Source organism: Platalea leucorodia (assembly GCF_965183815.1).
Source record: "Platalea leucorodia genome assembly, chromosome: 4".
NCBI lineage: Eukaryota > Metazoa > Chordata > Aves > Pelecaniformes > Threskiornithidae > Platalea > Platalea leucorodia.
This window is the reverse complement of record NC_138826.1, coordinates 41,416,115-41,436,300: the sequence shown is the minus strand read 5'-3', so window position 1 is coordinate 41,436,300 and position 20,186 is coordinate 41,416,115. Positions and strand designations below refer to the sequence as shown.

At 43.8% G+C, this 20,186-nt stretch overlaps 1 protein-coding gene across 1 annotated transcript in view; it reads left to right on the top strand.

Moving 5' to 3' along the window:
* Positions 1-20,186, top strand: part of SGMS1 (sphingomyelin synthase 1) — a 99,593-nt gene that overhangs the window by 43,392 nt on the left and 36,015 nt on the right. The window contains exon 3 of the mRNA XM_082310843.1: positions 18,836-19,144. The gene's annotated coding sequence lies outside the window, so the exon portion shown is untranslated. The remainder of the gene's footprint in view (positions 1-18,835; positions 19,145-20,186) is intronic.

The following is a 20,186-nucleotide window of genomic DNA, read 5'->3' as shown; positions in this document are numbered from 1 at the left end:
GCTTATCAGCCTGCAGTTGCTTTTATGTGCTAAAGTGCTGACTGTTAGGCTATCTTGAAATGGTTAACAACAAGCTATTTCCTCTATATTATCTTATGCAAAATACTAACATGCCACTGCTAAAAAGTCTTAGACCTGTTGTACGGAAACAAGGTGCTCACCTGAGGAAACCAGAGGTTGCAGCAACAGTTAGAAAAGTTGGAGCTGGGGAGAGGAGGACTGTGATATGTGGCAAATTGAATTAATACAGGGATCTTAAATTTAAGTGAGGAACTGAATCTGAGATGCTGTGAGCAGGTGGCACTTTTTTCCCCAACAAGTAGCTGTAAGTTGTCACGTAGCTAACTTTTAACTGGCATTGTGTCTAACAGCCTAGGATCATTTAAAGATTTTATTATTGTGCTTCATTGGTACTGTTGAGGTTTTGAATTATGATGTGAGAAAGTGCTTTTGTATTGATGATGTACTGAAGTTTTTACTGTGATGTGGAGGTCTTTGTCTGCTGTAGCTTTTTATTTTTGGAGCTATGGGTTTGTAGGTTTATGGTTTAAAAAAAAACACAAGGGAGAGGGGAACCCTCAAAACAAACCAAACTGTGTCCTCAGTAACCAAACTACAGCTCTGACACAGAGGGAAGAAAAGGTCTTACACCAGCACAGATAGGAAATGAGGTCTCTAGGTGCAGTGCTCAGCCTGTGCTAACATCCTCTCTCCAGGGAAAATTGCCACGGTCTCTTCCCTTGTTTAGGAAATACTGTGTCAGTGGGAAACCCCCAGAGCAGAGCGGTCAGCTCTGTCAGCCCCTGCATTAGCATCTTATGAGATGGTTTCCTATGGTAGTGCCACTGTGGGTGCTGGGGACAGCTGTGAAATTGGGAGTAGCATGCGGTACCTTTTGGTTTTGAGATGTCAAGTCACTGTATCCTATTGTCTGGTCCTGTAGATCTGCCTCTGGGTATGTCTGTGTTGTTGCTGTAGTTGAGTCTAGCTACAAAATGGCTGTGTAGAGATCCCATAAGGACCTGCAGGCTACCATACTTCTTATATTGTCCCTGTGTACTGTTCAAGGCCCTGAAGGTAGCCAGGGAAGAGATGGTGTAGGGTGCCTGGATTAGAAAGGCAGAGGGCTGCTGGTCACCTTTTGGAGTACTGAGATGAGGAGCGGGCTTCTTTGGACCCAGACAGTCAGGGATGATCTCCCCAGAGAACAGTCCCTTTTCTGAGCTGCAGGTCAGGGGGAAAGGCAAGCCCTTGCATGGGCATCATCTGCCATTGCTTTGCCTACATGAGCACCCTGCAGACTTGCAAGAGGGGCATTTAGCTTTTATTTTACCAGGAAATGCCTGTTCATGTAGCAGGTAGAACAAAACAAGTAGCAGCTAGTATAACAGGCAGCATATCTGGCTCAAATTGAAGAGTCTGACTTCAGGAAGTATAGAAGGATGCATCATTCAGCTTATGGGACTCCATCAGTCTGTGGTGAGCTTGTAGGAGTGGAGTGGGAAGCTAAATTAAGGACGTGTTACTTGGACTGATGATAATTTGGAAGAAGGGAAGACTGTAGGCTATAGTACAGCCAAGAGCACCAGAGTTGTGAGACCCAAGAATACTGCTTCTCACTGCTTTTTTTGGACATGGTTGGCCAAGGAATAAGTGCTGATGTGGTCAGCGTTACTGGGGAAAGCCTTTTGGCAACAGCACGGTACTATCCATAAGTGAAGCGTATCCTTGCAGGCAGCTGCTTGCCCCAGGGACTGGCCAATTTTGGTTGGTTTTTGTTTTGGTTTTTTGTTTGGTTGGGTTTTTTTTCTCCTGTTGGCCTTGTAACTATTCAAAAGTCCTCCCTGGGATGTCTGGGTTGCACCTAAGGAATTACCTTTATGGGAAGGAAAATAAAGAAGAACACATCTGCTGTCCAGTAGGCCTACATCTTGCTTTTCAGGCATCTGTGCATCTACCTGGAGATCTTGGACTAGTTGTAGTCCACAGTAAGATCTCACATACAACCATGATGAGCATCTGCAGGTAATACCAGCTATGCAAAAAGCCTGTCCTGAAGCTGCTGCTATGAACATTAGCCACTCTGGTCTGCACAGGGTAGGGCTTGAGTAGTTGCCTCTGTTAAGATTTTGATACTCTGCTCTTCTGGTAGAAGGGGAAGGAGGGGCCTGGGCAGGAAAATTATTGATGAACCACGACAGTGTATCTGGTTTTGATGCATGAAGGTGCAATTAAGGCTTGAGGAGAAGCTTTTTGAACGCTTCCGGAGAGTTTCGATGGATGAAACAGCTCTGCAGGGACTGACAGAGCCTGTATGAGCCTGGAGATATTTACTCAGAAAAGCTTATACAGAGTGTACTGGTGTGGGGTACTCCTCTGTATTCCTAGAGTCCCACAGGCTTCAACATGGAAAGGCAAAGAAATAGGGGTTTCTGCTCCCCACTGTGGATTATAATACTGGTGAAGTATTTGTATTGGAAAGTGTTATTTCCCATGGGAGTCCATGTCCCTTTCCTTTCTAAGAGGTTTGCTTTCTTTCACAGTCTGGTCCGACGTTGTGGTGTAATTTAATGCTTCCAGTACAAGAAGTTAAAAGTGATTTTAAAAAAAAAAAATCCCTGAAACTCAGAATGACCTTTAAAATAGCCCAGGCAGGAAAGAATCTGTACGTGGATTATTTGGTCTCTTGGGTTTTGGTCTTTTTTTTTTTTAATTGGCCCTAAAAATGTACAGAGGTTAAAATTAGAAAGGCAGCCCCTAATAAACATTTACCAGTGAATTTTCTACAGTCAGCTTCCATTTAGCACTGAAAGCCCTGGAAAGCCGTGGTCCGTTTTTGGATGCTTGAGACAAACTGAGTAAGCACAGCTCCTCAGCATGGCGCTGGGGAGCACAGCAGATCTTTTTTAGGTTTTTGCACTTTTTTTACGGTTTTAATTTAGAGATGCGTGATGGCTGTGGAAACTCAAACTTTCATTTGCTTAGTGGTGTAGCAAATATGGTCTTCAGCTGTGTCAACAGTCACGCTCTTAACAGCAAGAGCAACTAAGCAGTGCAGTGACTTACAGAGGCTTATGGTGAACGTATTGATATTGCAAGCAATTCATAAGTAACGTAGGTTTTTTCTGTCAAAATCTTCTCAAGTTTATAACATCACTGATCACAGAAAGTCCTGTAGCCTTTCTTACCCAGGAGAAAAAGCTACTGTGTCCATTCTTAGTCATGCTGTCCTGTTGCACAGTGTATTTAAGGAAGTAATGCAGTTACTTTTGTCACTAGATGAATGATCCAAAACTATAGCAAGGTTCCTGTTGGGTGAGTCTATAATGAAAAGGCTGGCTGTGCTATGTTGGTTTTATGTTCTCCATCATTCATGCACTGTTCCCTGGGCATGAGTTTATGCTTTTCTGATTTGGGACCGCTCGGAAAATACCTGTTGGGGGACAGGTTGTAGCTGCCTCAGCTGGAGCCTGGATATCACATATCTGCTTCTTTGGGGCAGGATGGAGTCCTGGCTCCGTCTTGGCTGCTATACTGTTTCCATATATACCTGTGTGCGTGTGCGCACCTATGTGTTTTGTTTTGTTTTTTTAATTTTTCTCTAATACCCATGATACCACTGAAACTTCAGCAAAATGTTCATTATTCTGCTAGCAGCAACAGCATAGGCTGCTTTGATGGGTGGATCTAACAAACCAGTAATGTGCTGGACATCCCAGTATGGCTGTTTGTTTTGCAGAGCAGCTGCTGTGTCTGAACGCCAGATGCAGTCTGCTGGCGTCTCAAGGCTTGAATGGGACTCTCACAGAGAAGCTGCTCTATTACTGTGGAAGGCAACTGGCTTTGCAAGCAGGTTAGCATGTATGAAACCTTTCTGGCTGGACCCAAGTGTCTGCTTTAATCGGTAAATAGCCCTGAAACCTGCTGCACAGTACTCCTTAGAAATAATCCGAGCTACTCTTTACCTAAATAGAGTGCCAAGAGTATCAAAAACATGAAACACAAATGTAGAGGCTCGGTGTTACCAGCCTTCAGGCAAGAAAATATGCTTCTGTTCATGAAAGCAGCTCATGGCAGTATTACATATAAATAGCAGTCTCTCTCTGAGGCTTCTCCCCATTGCCTACAGCCTAAATTGGGTGGCTTCCTAGTGGTGATGACCACTAATGGTGAGATTAAGCAGCAGATTAAATGACTGGGAGTAACCAAGAGCGGTTTGATTATGGAGGACAACCTGACTTCACTCTTTTGCAGGGGAGATGGAATTTGGGGATGCTGCCACTCCAGCTTCTCTCATGAGAACCAAAATCCCCGATTTAATGAAATGCCAGTGCTGATGCACATTATAAAGGCAGAGTTGCTAATGCTTTTATGGCAGTAAGGAGATGAGTTAGGCTATAATTATAGCAGCCTCTCTTTTTCCCTTGCAAGTTGGAGAGGATTCTGTGGTTATTTCTGTGTTTAGTTGGTTCTTCTTTATCGGTTTTAATTCGGTGTGAAACAGTAGCTTATATGACCCAAGAGAAAAGTACCATATAAATGGGGTTTCCTGTGTGCTAAGAGTGCTGTAAGTGTAAAGAAACTGACTCCTTAGCCTCACTAGGATGAATTACTTTGATGTTTTGAGATGCTGGTCTAATTTTCATGTTCGCAGCTGCAGGATTTTTAAAAGCAAAACTTTAGGTGAGCTCAGAATCTGAACCCTTGTTAAGACTAGGAGACCAGTGCAGTGAATTTATATTGTTTCAGGGCTGTCTCTTTGTGCATCTGTTGCATTATACTAAAATCTAGTTTGGCAGCCTCAAATGAAATAGTCCCTAAAAACCTTCCCGAGCTCCAGTATAAAACATGGTATTGCTTAGAGCAATAGACCCTACCAGAAAATGTACCTTTGACCTACCTTCAGAGCTAGCCCAGCTTGGAGGAGGGGCCAGACTAGCTGACCCCTAGAAATCCTTTGCAACTTGGGACTCCCTGTGGATCTCAGCACTGGACTTGATGACACAAAGCTAACATTGAAAAATACCCATGGCAAGAAGCCAGAATTGTGGATCGCCTTTAAATCCCTGTGAACAAACACGTGCAGCAAGTCAGTTTAAAAATTGCAGTGTTGTCTTTTTTTGCTGGTTGAAGAGACTGCAAGTGCTCTGGCCACAAATGTGACAGCTGTTATGGTAGATCTTAGCTGTGCTCTCCTTCTCTCTCCTCAGCCCCCAGCGCGCTCTCTCTATTTGCAAAGAGAGGAAAAGGAGGAGGAGGTGTGCTAAACTGAGAACCAGTCAAGACAAATGCACTAACGGTTGGATAGAAACGTGTTTTATCTTGAGCTTTTGTACAAAAACCTGAATTCCCTGCGGAGACTTCCCTGTTCCTGAACTTCTTTTTAGGGTGAAATCTTAGTAGATAGGATCAGCTTTGTACTTCTCTCTGTTACTGATGACCCCCACTGGCCTCTTTTTGCCAGACCACCTCCAGCTGTGGGAACAAGGAATGGTGGAGATTTAAAGAAATTACGACTTGGCCTTAAAATCTTTAGGACTTCTGTTCTCTTACACCAGCAAGAAGTATATATCTGCCAAGTGAATGAAGATTTTAGCTAGTAAACCTAGAGGGTATCCATGTCTGCCTCTTCTTGCTTTGTTATAAAAGAGGAGACTCATCCTTTCGTTTTTAGAGGTGATACAGAGCATTTGTGGAGCAGAGGGGTTTTTTTAAAGCATTCGTCAAAAAGGTGATGTTAAAAAACAGAGAAGGGGGGGTGGGAGGGGGCACAGAACAAAACACCTCCTGATTGGTCTGTTAATGTTCCCAGTCTCTGATCCCTGTGTCACATTGAGAAAGCAGCATTTGAGCCAAACCATAGCAAAGGCGAGCTAGCAAGTACTGGAAACAATCTCAGCCTCAAGAGTGAGATACGGCACATGTTAGTTGTCTCCTGCTGAGCTGCTGTGTGATCTGTCAACACACTGATATTGTGAGTTTCTGCCATGGGTGGTACCATAGACAGGACTGAGAAGCTTCTTCTCAATACTTGTGTTTATCATAAATGATATCTTGGGTGTGCAAATGAACTGGCAAAATGTTCACTGAATCACAGGCTGGTTGAGGTTGGCGGGGACCTCTGGAGGTCATCTTGTCCAACCTGCCCTCGTCAAGCAGGGCCACCTGGAGCTGGTTGCCCAAGATGATGTCCAATTGGTTTTTGAGTATCTCCAAGGACAGAGGCTCCAAAACCTCTCTGGGCAACCTGGTGCAGTGTTCAACCACCCTCTCAGTAAAACAGTATTTTCTTATGGTCTAATGTGTTTCAGTTTGTGCCATCTTGTCCTGTGACTGGGCATGACTGAGAAGAGCCTGACTCCTTCCTCTTTGCACCCTCCCTTCAGGCATTTATATATGTTGATTAAAGTCGCCCCCTGAGCCTTCTCTTCTCCCAGTTGAATAGTCCCAGCTCTCTCAGCCTTTCCTCATAGGAGAGGTGCTCCAGTCCCTTAGTCATCTTAGCGGTCCTTTGCCAGACTCTCTCCAGTATGTCCATGTCTCTCTTGCACTGAGGAGCCCAGAATTGGACCCAGCACTCCAGGTGTGGTCTCACCAGTGCTTAGCAGATGGGAAGAATCAGCTTCCTCGACCTGCTGGCAACACTCCTAATGCAGCCCAAGATGCTGGTGGTGGCTGCCTTTGCTGTGAGGGTGCATTGCTGGCTCATGTTAGCTTGTTGTCGTCATCCAGAACCACAGGTCCTTCTTTGCAAAGCTACTTTCCAGCCGGTACTGGTGCTTTGGGTCATTCTTCCTCAGGTGATGGACTTTGCCTTTCCTTTATTTGAACACCATGAGGTTCCTGGCTGCCCTTTGCTCCATCCTGTCAAAGTTCATCCAAGTGGCAATGTGACCATCTGGTGTATTGGCCACTCCTTCTAGTGTTGTGTAATCAGCAAACTTGCTGAGGGTACACTCTGCACATCATCCAGGTCATTTAATGAAGAGGTTAAACAATATTGGCTCTTGTATCAACCCATGGGTAGACCACTAGTGTCTGGCCTCCAACTGGACTTAGTGCCACTGATCTACAACCCTCTGAGCCTGGCCTTTCAGCCAGTTTTCAGTCCACCTCCCTACCCACTTTGCCAGCTTGTCTGAGGATGTTATAAGAGATGGTGTTGAAAGGCTTACTAAAGTCAAGACAGACAACATCCTCTGCACTCCTATCCACCAAGCCAGTTGTTTCATCATTGGAGGAGGTCAGGCTGGTGAAGCATGACTTTTCCCCTTCATAAATCCATGCTTACTACTCCTGATCTCCCTCTTGTCCTTCGTGTGACTGGAAATGGTTTCTAGAGTTAGCTGCTCTTTCCCAGGGACAAAATGAGGCTGACTGGCCTGTAGTTGCCCAGATCCATTTCCTTGCCCTTCTTGAAGGCAGGGGTGACATATATTTTCCTTCAGTCTTCAGGAACCTCTCCCAGTTGTCATGACTATTTAGAGATAATCAAGTGTGGCGTCACAATGACATCAGCCAGCTCCCTCAGCACTCGTGGGTCCATCCCATCCAGTCCCATGGAGGGGTCTATGTCCAGTCTGTTTACTGTTCCCTAATCTGATCTTCTTCCACCAAGGGTAAGTCTTCCTTGCTCCGAACATCCAGATGCTCATCCAGTTGTGTGATTTACCCCACCATGTCTCCATGCTCACAGAGATTGTAGCCCTGCAAGTGCAGGCAGACCTCCTGCCTGTTCCCTGTGCTGCGTGTAGTGGTGTACAGGCACTACAGAGAGGCACCCAAGGCTGCCAAGTTCCCAGAAATGGTGTGAGAGCTTTCCCCATAATGCCTCACAGGCACTTCCATATCTGCATACATGCCTTCAGGTGTGTGAGTGAAGGTGGCTTTCCTGAAGTTTAGTTGGATGTGCAAAAATGTGTGTGAACTGCCAGGATGGCAGTCTTTCCCAAGCAGAAACAGCACATCTTCTGGCAAAAGCCAGGAATATGTGAGAAACTCTCTATTACTGGATGGATGCAATATTTATCTTGGATCATTCAACCTGGCTTTAGTATCTGAGTCAACATTGTGCATGTAGCTTTAGAAAAATAAAGACTTTATTTCTGTCTCATATTCTCCCCTACTTACGTCGTTCCTAATGAAACTGAATATCTACAGAAGGGCTGTATTTCTTTCTCCTTCTCCTCTGGTGTGTGTCTATATATACATATACCCTGTGACATTGCAGGAGTGTTTACTTTGGAAGAAATCTCTCAATCTGAGCCAAACCGCAGCCAAACATGCAAGATAAAGCGTTCCTTTCTTCTTATTTTAGTGAGAAAGGTAGCCTGAAGAGTGATTAGATGATTATCACCTCGGAAGGATAGGAAGCCTGTGAAGGTAAACGGCCTTCTCTTGCTCTGAAAGCAAGGCTTTCTCATCAGCTGCTTGCATGCGCAGCATCAGCACTCGGGGATCAGGGATTGCTTGTCCCCGCTCACACCCATTTGAGAGGTGCTGCAGCAAGCTTAAAATTGCAGCAATTTGTGTAGGTGATGCAGAGAGGCTTTTTCTTCTCTTCCCTCCAATATTGTTATTGCACTGTGGAAGTGATTTCATTATAGTAAAACTGAATTTCAACTCTTCTTCAGCTTTCTAAATAATTCAGAGCTCTGGCTTCTCAAAAACTTCCCGTCTATTCCATTTTTATTGTGCTCAGTCTAAATCTGAAATAATAGAATTGGATGAAAACACTAAAAAGATGTAGACTGAATAGTCTATATTGTGCTGGATAGTTGGTAAAATAAGGATAGCTTGTAAAATAAGGCCATTTACTTTTGGTTTAGTAGGGGTTTTCTAAGGTCTGAAGCTGCATTTGCTACTTTTTGCTACTTGTGAGCTGTAGAAGGCACAGAAAGTAACACTTCAAGGCTTGAGGTTTTGTGTGAAGCTGAGCATGTTTGAGCACTGCATTTTTGCAGAAATGCCAGTCACCAAGAAAATCTAACAGTACTGCATAAATGAACAGGGCAAGTCCACCTCTTCAGAAAGCGCAAGTATTTACTTTTACCCTTTCGTACTCCCTATTAGATATTTTAAACTCCTTACAGAATTGCATTTTTGTGAACTGTAATTGCAGGGATAAAACCTCTGACAGTGATTTTTGTGAAATACAATGTTTAGCAGTCAGTGGAAGGTCTGCAGAAATATTGTTCTGGATTAGTCCTATTTGGCGTGGGTGGGGAAGAAACTAATCTCTTCTTACTCTAGGAAATTGTAGCGCACAGCACAATAACATCCAAGGCATGTCATCCTTTGGGAGTAGTTAAGAATGATCTTTAAAAAGAAATGGGCAGTTCCTTTGACTCAAGTTGCCGAGAGCATGGGAAGGGTGCTGGTGTCCACAGTTCGATACACACATCTACCCCACCCAGTTCACGCAGAAACAGCTCCAGTTATTTCTGGCTTTGGATAATCTGCCAGGAATAACTAGGAGTGGGGGTATCAAGCAGCAGGATTCCCCTCGTCTGTTCTTTGATCGTACAGGGACTTGCAGGATCAATGCCGAGTTCAGAATGGCGTGATTGTCTCCTGTGTGGGTTTTGAAAAGATGTACGTAGTCTTGCCGTTGTGACTAGTGTCAAGAACAGAAATGCAAGTGTGAACACAGTAAATGCCAGCTAAAATATATTTGATGAATGCTAGGGGAAAGGTATTTGGCCATGGCTTGATTTAGCAATTGCTGCTCTGTGTATGCTACAGCATACAGTGTATATTTACAGTGTAAATATACTCGTAAGTTTTTTTAGTATCGAGAGGACTCCTCGTAGTTTCTCTAGTAAGGCTATATATAGGCTGTGGACATATCCTTGGTCATTCAAACTAACTATATCAATAGGAAGTGTGTTGAAACAAAATCTGCTGACTTGTAAGTCAAAGCTATGCACGTTATCCTTCTAAAGTACATGACTGCCTAAAAAATTTAGAAATTGATACACATCAAGCCTCATCCAATGTGGATGGATGCTGCACTTAAGCAGAAATCAAAATGTGCCAGAAAATACAGGCTTCAGCTTCTCCCTGGGGTGCACAATGCTTTTTGTGGTCAAAGCTGCTGAGACTTGGCTTCAGTACAGGCACGATAAAGTTCCTTCAGGTCCCTGTACAAGTTAGTGCTCAGCATTGTAGTTAAAGACACAAATTCAGGTGCTTGTAGGAAAGTGTACATGTAAGAAATATCATGAATTGGGATTTCAGTAAGTGCTGAATTTTTGGGGGATATGTGTGCTAGGAAGCAGAGTTTTAATGGTCCTGGTGGAAGGACCAGGCTGTCGCTTTTAATGCTTACACAGAACTGATGCTTGTACTTCCTATAGGAATAAATTGGACTAGAGGAAATGACTGCCCAGTCTGTCAGTGTGTGCACCAAAGGGAAAACCCATAAATGAATCAAAGGTCCCATCTTTAAACAAGCAGATTGAAGTAGAAGGTAGTGCTAGTGTTTTGTAATTTTTGATGTAACAGAATCTCTAATATGTTCTGTGTTTGCACCTTGCCATATTTTGCATCCTGTGATCATACCCTTTGCTTCTGCAGCACAAGTGATGCTTCCTGCAGGAAGTGTTAAGCGCATGCCTTGTGGGACAGCCAAGCCTCCTGGGCCTGGAGCATAAAGCCTGTGCCAAGCAGCGAGCACTTCGGTTTTTGTCCTTTGTTGTTTCTCATATGCATCACAGAGGCCAAGGTTACAAAAACAAGGTCTGACAGGCCAGCACCTGAAAACAGGGACAGGGAACATTTTTATCACACTTTGATCATTGGTAGAGATATAAGTACAGTTAGATTTTGAGTTATACCAAAACCAGCCCGTGCCTGTGGTGGCATTGCTGTATGCTCCCCCTTTTTTGGGAGGAGCATAAAGGGGCATATAAACACACTTCCCCAATAAGCCCTTTGAGCCTTTAGTGATTAGTGGCTCAGGCTTCCTGAGCATCATGTTGTCTTCTTCACTGCTTTGAATTCGTTCAGTCATCCTTTGAACCCAGGTAAACTTGCGGCACTCGCCGTGTGGAGAAGTCGCAAGAAGAGGATGTGTGTTGCGATGATGGGATAACGGTGTAAAGCAGTAATAACACCGGCTGTGTCAACACAGGATATTGGGAGTACAACACCCTGTGGTCCTCAGAAATAGCTCCTTATCGCTTTTGTTGTATTGTTCCCTTTGCCCTTGGGATGGAGGAAGTGGATATTTGAAGCCCTAATTTGCAGTATTAATCCACATCATGCTTATTGATGAGTAAGGCATTCGATAGGTGGGCATGTCTGAGGCAGTGCCGTTTAACCTGTGAATATTTACTTTCAGTTACGTAGGACAAAAAGGGAGCCGGAGGAAGTGATTAATCGATAACTTTGTGTTTCATCTTCAGAGTCTTTGAGTGGGGTATACGTCATTCTGGGTCTGCTACCTGGGTACGAGAGAGAAGATACTCATTGCATGAACAGCACATGTAGGTCATGTGTTCAGGATAATTATCCATCCTGCTGAGGTACCACAAAAATACATTGCAAATTAAGGAGTTGGATTTCTGTCTGGTTTGTATTCTGTGTGACTCTTACGGTGTGTGAACAAATACTCCGGATGTGAAGGCTGGGTTAATTTATCTTTAACAGGAAAAAGGCCCCTCCACACTCAGGAGCCCTGTCGTTGACCTCTAGCACAAAACAGGATCATCTATTAACTCTTGCATTGGTTTGTTTTGGTTTGGTTTGGTTTTGTGTTCATTTTTGTTGTTGTTGTTTTTGTTTTTAAGATGCTAATTTTGCTTGTACTGGAAAGTGTTGGCTCCTTTTAGGTCCTTCAGGTTAATAAGAAACTCCTTTGAAGATCAAGGGATAACATCAGCAGAGCATGAAGTTGATATTTGCAGAGTGGTGCAGTGCTGCTGTTGAAGAACAGAGGAAATCAAAGGAAGTAGCCAAGTCTCTGATGTCTCTGCCCCTCCTTGGCATAGAGATCAGCATTAGTACATTTTCAAACCTCAGTGTTTTAACATAAGGATTGCTGGGCAGGCCTACAAGCAGGTGGTACTGTGTGTTAATGAAATGTGCATTTGGTGTAAACGTGTTTTGGTTTTGGTGTTGTTTTTTTTTTTTTTTCTTTTTCTGAAAGGAAAAGCATTTGCCTTGCAGTGCTCTGCTAAGCCCAAGTATGGACATTTTGGCTCCATTTGTGCATAATAAATTAGTGACTTGCTATATCCAGCCAGCCATACTTAAAACAATCAAGGGTCTTTTCCTGAAAGGTTCTTGATTGCTCCTTGGATGATGGCAGCAGCTGGCATCCATCATCACATATCATATTTCTGGGTAAGGCCAACTTGGTCTGTCAAACCTTTAAAGAAGCCAGAGCACTTGATACATGCCAAACTACTACTATACAAAACCAGCAGTGTTGTAGCAAGATGTGGGGCAAATAATAAAGGAATTAACTCTTTGATAGAAAAATCAATGGTGCTACCACTCTGTGTCCCATTACAGTATTTGGTGAGGAAACAATCTGTTGCCTGCTGTAGAGGCCTTTGGCTTGAAATTTTGGGTTTGGAAGAAATACAACCAAATTGACGTTTGTTGGCGGTGACTTCTTTAGCAAGAGGATTTTGACACACCTGGGTAACTGAGACTTCTCAGAGGAAAAAATAAGTGGATAAGAGAATAGGAGTGGCACTTCACGAGCTGGGAGCGCTGTAGCTGGATGCAGGATGCAGTCACGTGTGAATAACGCCCTGCCATGTGAAAAATGTCCTTCTCGTTGAGATAGTGAGTTTGGAAAGGGTGCCTTGTTTCCATTTTTCTTGTTTATGGAAAGCTTCACTCTTCTGGGCTAAAATTTGACTGCAGTGGTATTAAACACTTGCTTTGAACTGAGTATCTGATTGCACGTCTCCTGTATGAAAGTGAATTGCAGTAACACAGTGTGCCACCTTGTTTTTTCTCTACTCTTGCTTCTGAAGAGGTTCTGGGCATTAGACTGCAGAGTGATCCTGGCTTCTAATGGCGGAGCTGCCACTGAGAAAATCCGGGTGTTTTTCTGATGATCTAAAGGGCAACCATGCTGTTTAACTAGGAACAGCAGAAGGATATACATGTTCTGCAGCCTAGGGCAGCACATGTGATAAGCAAAAGGACCAATTTTATCTGTTTACAAAGATGATGCCAGTTAGACAAGAACTCCAGATATTTAAGCTGTTTGCGTGGCTGGGACAACACAAGTGGCATGGAGGCTTGCTTCATCAGCAGCAAAAGGTCCCGTGTCCTGGTGGATCTCCAGATCTGTGGGGATCCCACTGGTGTTTCTGCCATCCTTTTTACAGCTTTCAGTCACAGCAAGTGCACGGGGACGCATGGTGCGGGGGAGGGGGTGTGTGATCCCTCAGAGCTGTTGCAACGTGGTGGAGTCCTGTGACCATGGTCAGATGCAGAAGGGGAGTGAACTGGGAGCTGCCCAGGAACAGGTCAGCCAGCCAAAGCATCGGGAGGTTGCAAAACCAATGCAAGGTCAAAGTACAAACACATGTTCAAATACAACACCACAATCTATTTCTTAATTCACTTCTGAAGGAGGAGCAGGGGATTTTTTCAGCTGAGTTTCCAGAAGACACTGGTTTGCTGGCAGGTTGCGTGATCATCCTCTTTCGAAGTGATGTAAAATACACCTTTGTTCTTGCACACATGCTCAAGCAAGCAATGCTGAAACTAGCTCCTTTGTTGGAGGAAAGATTTTTGTTCAGGTAACTTTGTTCAACTTAAAAACAGGGTGAGCTTTTTATAGGAAAAGAAAGAGAACTGTGGTTTCCTCCGGACGTGACTCCGTGAGTCACACGTTACATGACACAGCATTCCCCTCTGGAAACTTAATTGCTGGAGCTAATGAATACATCAGTACTCCAGAACCACCCTTTGTGTTTGATACACCTAAACACTTAACCTGGCATTTCTGGAAGTTATTTTAATAAATAACTCATAGATGTTAAAGTCAGCCTTCTTAAGATATATCAGAACCCCATTAAGGTAAATTTAATGATATTTTTTCAGTTTCAAAAGCAACTGTCTGTTCTTAACAGCCTTGCACGTACGAAGTTGTAATGGCTGTTAATGCTGTAATACAGATGTACTAATATTAAATATTATTATAATATTATATATGTAATAATAAAGTTTCAGGTTATTTCTCAGTAGGAAAGATGATAGATTGTGGCGGTGTCCGCTATGTGCTTTTTTTTTAAACTATTGGCCTGTTCAAAATCATGTGTTATATCAAACAGGAATATACACATTTGCTGGTTGAAAACCCTCAGAAGACAGGGTGGAGCAGTGATGGCCAGAACAGGTTTGTTTTAGCGATGAGCATTTTTGCATCTTTAATAAAAAGTGCTTCATTTCTGGATCATAAAGCAGATGTGCTGAAAGGTCTCTGCCAAAACTGTTCAAAACTTAGCAATGTCCTCGATTTTGTGTGTTCTTTACAAAGACATTTCAGCTTAAGAACAGGGGTTAAAAAAACCCAGCTTGAAGCTGGAAGAAATAATAAGCTTGATATAAATAATAAGCAACAGGATTTGTTGCATTCACAGCATCTCTGGGGAGATCTGCGTTACAGATTGCACAGTGAGTGTGCTATAAACTAGGTCACTTGTTTGGGGGGGTGAAAGTGCTGAAAGAGTAATAAGGAGCACTTTTAGAGTGGCACGGGCTGTTCAGCATATTGTGATACTAAATGCTAAGTAGAGGGTTTGATGCTTATAGCAAGCAGTGATTCAGTGCAATAGCTAATGCTTCTTTTCAAATGAGCAGGTAGTCACATTGTAGTTAAGACCAAATAGCTTTGCTCTGAAGAGAATGGGCTATGTATTTTGAATCATTTTTAAAAACTTGTCCTCAAGCTGTTGTTGAACACACTGTTTTAAAGTGTTTTGAAGCAAACAGAGGTCAGAGTAGCTTTTTAACGCTCCTGTAGTATGTTTTTTCTGATATATCAGTGACCAGACTCAGGTTACTTGAAGGAAAAAAAGACAAAAAGAAAAAAAAAATGCTTAAAAGGTTTTTGGGATACGTATGTTGGATGTATGGATTTATATTGCTCATGTGAAGCAATATGAACATATCCTCTCTGGTAGGTGTTGATCCTAGAAATCAGTAATCAGTCTTTGAACTCATACCCACTTTTGTGCTGGTAGTGGTCCTTGGTAGCCAGCAAGCCACATGCCTCCCTGCTGGGTCCTGTAAAAATGCTTCCAAAAAGGCAAGCGTGTAGTTCCTTCTTTAAAGCCTTGCATTGGAAAGAGAGCTGCTTACTAACTTAAGGAGAGAGAAATGCACTGCTTTAAAAATTGTCACCTATTTCATGATGTCCCCAGAGATGGGAGAAGGTAAAGCTACTCTCTGTGTATCAGTTGCTTTTAAACTTTATTTTTATTTATTTCTTCTTATCTCTGACTCAGGCTTCCTTTCTCCTTTTACTCCAAAACACTTTAAAATCCTCTTGCTTTTTGTTTCTCGGCCATGCGCACAGCTCGATTGGAGGTAGTGTCATTGCTATTTTTCTACATTTGGGTTGCGGTGCTTGGACCTCAGGGTTGAGTTTGCTTGGTGGTGTGAATGAGTAGGGTTGTTTTTTTACTTGCACTAGACTTCCCACCTTCAGTGCTGGATTTCATCTGCTAGTACGTAGTTTCTTTACTGATGGGCAAGGGAGAAGGTGACTCCATATAATCTGTTTACTCTGACTTTTTTTGATGTGTAGACAGATTTAAGCTGTCAAGGCAAGGAAGACCTTTTCCCCGGCAAGACTTTTGGAAACATGCTCTCTTGCCAGTGCATGTAGTGCTTGAATTACCAAGAAACGTTAGCGCTGAAGCTCGGTAGTAGCTATTTCTCTGAAGTGCCAGCAGTCAACCTCAAATCTAGTGTTGTGTCACATAGCTCATGTCCCGATCAGGAAAGAAGCAAACAGGTCAACACTCAGTGGCCGTCTCTCTTCTTCAGGCATTTTTATGCTAATCGTTATTCTCATATTGAAGCACGATGTGGGAAGGTGGATATGAAGCAGAGCAACAGACACTTAACTGAGCAGTACTCCCAGATGTTGAGTCCTATAGAAAGAAAATGATGTAATCAGTTCAGGCTGTCCTCTGTTTTAGCCCTTAGGATAAATGTGTCCTGGCTGAAGTGTGTAGGAGAAGGAAAAAAAAAACCCCTTTGCAAGTACTTTGGAAAAGTTAATGAAGTATGTTTCTTTTTATTTGTTTAGGGCTTTACAGGGTATTAAGTTGTATCTGTCTGGACACACGCAATATTTAAATGCGTAATGATTAAACATGTTGAAAAGGTGTTCCCAAAGCTTGCTTTTAATTACCCATAATACTCGTCAAATTGTTGTCTCTTCTCCCTTCTGGCCCCACCTCACTCGTGGGAAGATGGGGCTGGGTTCCTTATGTGCCATGAGGTCACTGAACCCATACAGTTGTGGATCACTGAGGGGACAAAATTGCAAAGATAAGATCTGCTGGAGTAATAAAAGAGCATTTTTCTCAAATATGAATGCATCTGTTGTCAGAAGTGAGTTAAGTTTGCCTTTGTCGTCACCAGGTGACTTCTGCTGTCCCATGAGGTGTGTATTGGCCCAAAGTAGCCATGAATGTCATCTACATAACAAGGAATGCACGGCCTGTAGTGTGTCTTCTAATTAATCCTTTGATTCCTCATATATATGCTCAGTGGGAGGAATTTACAGAATTGGTACCAACTGAATTAAATCCTAGAAATCTTTAGCTAACCAGTTCTACTCCAGAATCTCTCCTAGAAAGCGGGATGAGGTTGGACAGATGCATCTGTTGAGTGTTATGGAGCTCAGTTACTAAGAGACTGCTGGAAAAAAGTCATAGGGAGCTCACTAGTGGCTAATCCACGCTTCTCATTTCTCCTCAGATTTAAAATAAAATGGACTGACTTGGACTTGACTCTCTGGCCTGCTGGAGGTACAGCTTAACTGTTAAAATCCTTCCTAAAAGAGCTATGAAAAAGAAAATCTGATGGTTAGTTCACTTGAGCTGGGGTCTGCCAGCTCACGTGTTAATGATGATCTGCAGGAAAAGGAGAATGAGCCTATGTGGTTTTTAATTCTTAAATTAGGGAAAAAGCTATTGGATAAAGGGACAAGTTGGACCATTTAAGCTAAGTGCTTTTTTTGTTGACCTTTAAGACAAAAGACTTTAAAATTAATTACAGGCAGGGGAATTGGCTGGGCTTGCTGACACAAGATGCTTGCTGTGTTCCGCTTGAATTGGTGCTTGCAGACATACAACTTGATGTTTGGAGTCCTTCATCAAAATGTTCTCCCCACCCCTCTCCTCACCAGTATTTGAAGGTTAGTGACAAACCCATGGACTTTTTTGGCTTCTGGACTTTGTGGAGGAGCTGATTGTGAACACGTTGTTGCATTTGTTACCTGGCTGTCTACATGTGTTAGGAGCAAGGATTGGTGGGCATGTCCAAGGGCATGTGTCTATTAAAAAAACCCAAACCGACTACTCCTTAAAAATACTTATTTTCCATATGACAAGGTCAGTATGGAGGGATTTCTCTGTGTGGCTTCTGAAAATACTTTTTCCACCCTGTATTTCTTCTGCAGGGGCTCTGCAGATTCCTCGGTATTGCTGGCAGCAGGCTCCCTCTCCTGGGGTGGAGTTCAGAAAACGTGATGCTCCTATTTGTTAATACTGGTGTCTGTTTTTTTGGGTTTTTTTCCACATTAATTCATCTGTGGAGTGGAAGCAGGCCACTTCATATGCCTCTGACTTCACTTCTGGACAGTATCTCTTTTGCTTACAGCAGACAGTGGACTGCGTAGAGTCCTTGCTCTCATGTAAGCTGCTGGAAAACACTCTGCCAGTGCTGCTCATCCCATCAGTCTTTCCAACATGTGGCTTCAGTCTGCTCTGTATTGTGGTTTTGTACTCAATTACATGGACCTCCCTGCCGTCCCGCGGCAGGCAGCCAGTAGACGTCCTCCACTCCCTCTCGTGCTCACCAGGGATGCTTCACACCTTCCTTTCTCGCTCATCTTTGCCACCCCCTATATTTTTGTGCAGGAGGTGCTAGCTTCCTTGGTCCTATGTGTTTCCAGTTCTTGGTGTCCTTTGGGATAAAGGCTGGATGCGTGCCCTCGGGGACTGGTGATGCTGCCTACCCAAGGACTCTGCTGCTGGTGGCAGCAGTGGGATGTAGCCAAAAACTTCATTGAAAGGTTGGGGATTTTGTTGTTTTGCTTTGTTTTTTAGTGTGGTGAAATATGACTTCTTTTGTTGTGTTTGTTTTTGGTTTGGTTTTTTTTTTTTTTTTTTCTTTTAGGGTAGGACTTAACATCTGTTATTTATATATATCAGAAAAATGAATCCTTCCTCCTAGCACTGACTCTTTTGGCTTCACAGTGTCGTATTGAGTCTTTCAGAAATAATACTAATGCAAGGCTTTGCTTTGGGTTACTTGCAGACGTTAAGAATCAACAGACCTGAATTTATACGATAATTTTATTTCCCCCCGTTTTAGCTGGTTTTTTTTGCTGGTAAAACCCAGAGCTGCCGCGAGGCGTTACACCAGCTGCTGTAGGAAACTGCAGCCCTCTGGCCGGGCTGGCACTCCCATCCCTCCTCCTCCTCCTCCTCCATCTCCTCCTCTCGCCCGCTGCTGACGCACTCGGCGGGGCGAGACAGCACGGCTGGGGAGGGAGCGGCAGCGGGCGAGCATTCGTTTCGGTGCCTCTGGTGGACCGCTCACCTCTCCTGCTTTTCCTTTCCAGGCACTTCCTGCACAGGGCTGGCAAGCAGAGGGGAGAGGAGCCCTGGCAAAGCCCAATGCGACGTTGTCGGCGTGGGGAAGTTGAAAGGCAACTTTTAATTTGAAGGAAGTTCGGCTTGTGAAGGAGACGCTGGCGAGATCCTCGGGGTCTGGGAGTTGCTCTGCCGAAGTGGCGGAGGGATCTTAAAACGTTTCGGCTTGCAGAGGCCTTGCTGCTGTCTCCCTCTCCTCTTGCTGTAAGCGTCGCGTCTGGCTGGCAGCTGGGAAGAGGAGAAGTTGGCTGCTGTTACCAACCACCTGATTTCCATGAGTGAGTAGCTCTCTGGCTCTGGATGATCCCGTTTTAGTTAAAAAGCTTGTTCGACTGCTGGTGAAGGGCCAGGGGCTGTGTTTTGGAAGTGAGCAGAAGAACTCGGATACAATAAGACCTAAAATATGTCTTTTGGGGATTTTTTTTTTTTTTTTTTAAAGGTGGCACTCAAACTTGTGGTTAGTTTCTTGTTTGTTGGTGGGTTCCACCCACCCCCGCAAATAAAAGCCAGCCAGGCTGCCAGCAACTGGGGCAGCAATTATCCAGCCGATGAGTACCCCTGTCTTGTCCCCCCCCAAATTGTGTCCAGGGTCCAGCATGTTTCCATCAAACAGGTTCATCTCTCGCTGTGGCCAGACATTAAAGCACAGTGGAGTCTCTCCGTGGTTTCTAGGTCTGGAGGTTTTGTTTGTGGCACACTGGTACAAGGTGATCAGAGTTATGCGGCGTGGCAGCAGCGCTTGCTTGCACAAACTAAAAGTCAGGGGCAAGCTGCTGTCCCTTTTGCAGTCCTGGGCACCTCTCCCCACCCCTAACACCCTTAATTGCTGCCAGATATACCCAGGGCAATTGCAGTGAGTGTTCATATGAAACAGTAAGAGCAAGAATGTATTTTAGACTTTATGTGAGGTTTTTTAGCAGCCGTACATAGGAAGAGGCAGTGCCATTGACTGTGCCCCTCCGCGTGTGTCACGGTGTCACCCACTGCCCAAAAACATGAATGCTTCAGTTGTAGAGGAGGGTAGCCCTGGGTGTATAGAGGAACACAGGGAGTCATGGGGAAACCACAGAAATCCTCTTGGTGAGCTGAACGCACTTCAGAAAGAAGAATATAACTTTATCTGTAAGCTGTGTCTTAGATACACAGCTGAGTCTTTCCACAGTATGTGACCCTATTTGTGCATTTCTGGCATAGCTGCCTTTTCTTCTCATCATAAACCTCTTTTGAACTGCATGCTTTAATCTGGAAGCTTTCTAATAGATTTATAGTGATGAGTTGAACAATTTTTTTTTTTACTAGACTTTTGGGGAAGAAACTAAA